Genomic DNA, 3,177 nt, shown 5'->3' with positions numbered 1-3,177 from the left:
TGTCTAAGGATCCTCATGATTGCATTGAGACCTTTATATCTAGTATAATCTCCCTATTTTAGGATCTTTTGATTATGATCGCAACTCCTTCTGCAATCTTAATTCCCCTATGCCATGTAATCACATATCCACAGGTTTTGCCAAATAGGATGTAGACACCTTTATAGGGGCCGTTGTTATGTCTACCACACCTAGAAAGAGGAGTTACAGGGCTTATGAAAAAATAAGTGACACAACAGAAGCCAGGAAGCCATAAAGTAGCTTATTTTGAGTTGTAGTTTTATCCTAGTATTTATCCTAGTAAGCGATGTCTGTTAGATAAAGGATCAGAGAATAGTAAGTGAATGAATATTTCTTGTGGGCTTGATGTCACAGAAATAGACACAGAGGTAGAGAGTTCCACTCAGGATGTGCATTAAGAAGGACATCTTTGGAAGGCCCCACTGATCCTTTAAGAGCTCTGAAGGTGGCACGGGGGAGCCAGACCTTTGGATGTGTGCTGCCTAGGAAGGGGGTGGGTGTGATCGTGAGAGAAGCATCTCCTTCGTGTATAGACACTTCCTGGAAAGGGCTGTCTGCCAGTGCACCCCCAGCAGTGGGGGAATAAGTTCACCAGCACTAACAAGATGCTCCAGGGCTGTAGCAACCATGGTGGCTGCCACATGTGGTGGCCTTCAGAGCTATCACCTCATGATCACACCTCACTATTCCATTGCCTTCCTATCTGCAGGGGAGAGGACGTGATCATCCAAAGTCTGCGGAGTCGTGAACTATTTCACTTCTCCCAAAGTGAACTCTGTCCCATGACCTTTGCCTCTGTCAGGTCATTAAGCAGCGGCTAGGAGTCAAGCTTAGTTTTGAGTATGGCAGAATAAATGGCCACCCACTCTGGGTCACTGGAAAGATCCTAACCCGAAAGATCCTTAACCTGCTTTCTGGTGCCTGAAGGCCTACCATTAGGACATAATTTCCTATTTCAATTCTGATCGGACTGTAGGCACTTTCTGAAATTCTCCTTCTCAATGGAAGTCCATTTTCCACCTGTTCCTGAAAGGAAATTTTGATATGTGGAGGTGTTTTTAGTACCTGCCCTAAATCTCCCATGGAAAGTCTTTGGAAAATACCGAACACCTGTAAGGTTTTCCCTCTTTGACCTAGTAATTCTCCTTTTGTGCATGTAACCTAAGGAAACTGACCTAAATATTGAGAAGAATTTGTACAGAATGTTTATCACAGAAACCATTTGAATGCTAGATATCTGGAAGATACTCATGTAAATTATCCTATCAGTAAAAATTCCAGATGGAAGAGTTTGTAACAACGTGGCAAATGTGGTTGGAAAACAACTCTGGATTCCTATCGTTGTGTGCTCTTTATCTCAGCTATGCAAAAATAAGTCCAGACATAAAGAAGGGAGAAAAATACAAGCAAAAGGTGATGATTTCTTTGGTGGTAGAATTAAAGGTTCTGTCAAAATTATTTCCTACTTGTTGCGTTTTCAAAACTGAGGAACACCTCTGCTGTGTTTCTGGAATCAACTGAGGTCCCAGTGCACTGGGGGGGCCTCAGGGACCTAGACCAGGCCTGCACAGGGGCACTGTCAGGGAAGGGCCAACTCGGGACAGGAGAACGGCAAGCCTGGGGCAAGGGTGGTGTTCTAGACCAGGAAGATCCTGTTCTTTCCAGGGTCGTCTGAGACCTGGCTGGGTATCAGGGCCAAGGTTAGGTAGGGGAGGCTCCGTGTCAGGACCCACCACAAAGCCCTGTGTTCTACAGACCGGTCCTCAGCTTCCAACATAGCCCAGAACTCATCGGTGTCCTGGGCACCTGCTGTACAACAGGCCCACCTGGTCAGAGCCTTGGGGCCTCTACCACTTCTCCGTGCAAGAGGGCAGTGCTGGTACCCTCCAAAGGGGATGTGTGGGGACTGAATGAGATCATGTATACACAGTAATAACATGCTCATCAGTGCCAGTCCCAATGTGCACAGCCAGCCTATAAATCCGGGGACCTCTTCCCTGCCAGGAGGAGGGTTCAGGTGAACAGTCCTGGTTAGTGCTCCTGTACCAGTCAGGGGACAGTGTGGACTTCACAGAGAGCTCCCAAATTCTTTGACTCTAAAATAAGGATGATGTTTCAGGGCTATTAAAAAGGTTAAATGAGATAATAGCTAAAGGGATTAGCACAGCCGCTGGTGCCAGAATAGTTCGTTGTCTCTACCACCATTGGCTTTACAATGGCACCTGCCAGGGAGGCTCTTCGTTTGTCAAGAATTAATAGCTTCATATGAGGATTAAGAGAAAATATACATATGGAACCTGACATTTAACTAGGACTTGGGAAATGGGAGCGATTCTTTCTTTGCTAAGATGCACACAAGTTGCATGGTGGGAAATGCATACCCTTAGCACTGGCCTCCTAGAATGCAGGTAAACAGAGAGAAGGCAGATTCCAGGGGAGCCAGTCACGCCCAGGGTGCCAGCAAAGCCTCAATGGGACTGTGCATGGACCCTCTTTGGTCCATCTATTCTGTCTGTCTGTTATTGGTATGCACTGCAACCATCATCCCCACTCCTGGAAAGCCAGAGCCCAAGAATGGAGCCTGTCCTGACCCAGAAAAGTGAGCACAACATAATCCGCTGGCAGCACCTCTACAAGCCAGCAGGGCTAGCAGATTAAAGACCTGTAACCTCCAGGAAAGTGGGGCACTCTGTTGGCCTCCTGGAAATAGCCAGCTCACAGGACTGCTGAGGTCACTCCCTCCTCCTTTCTCTAGTAAATCAGACTGCATAAAGTAAGAGAGAAAAGAAGTTTAGTATAAGCCCATTCCACTGTCCAATGGAAAGGTGTTTCACTCGCATTTAAAGCAAAGCAAAGTATGAGCTACATTTAGAAAACTCTTTCTCATTATAGTCATGGTGCTAAATGCTCTGTAATCTCACTTAATCCCCACAGCCATTATCACAATGTTCTGCCCATTTTACACTTGGGAAAACTAAGACTCAGAATTTAAGAGCAACTCATTGAGAGTCACAGATAGTGCGTAGCTGAATCAGAATTTGAATCTGGGGGCTGGGGATTTAGCTCAGTAGTTCTCTTCATAAGTACAAGGACCCGAGTTCAGTCCCTGGTACCACAAAAAAAAAAAAAAAAAAAAAAAAAAAAAAAAAAAAAAAA

Source organism: Fukomys damarensis, unplaced genomic scaffold, assembly GCF_012274545.1.
Source record: "Fukomys damarensis isolate Sample0158 unplaced genomic scaffold, DMR_v1.0_HiC HiC_scaffold_33, whole genome shotgun sequence".
Taxonomy (NCBI): Eukaryota; Metazoa; Chordata; class Mammalia; order Rodentia; family Bathyergidae; genus Fukomys; species Fukomys damarensis.
Note: the sequence above shows the minus strand (reverse complement) of the source record.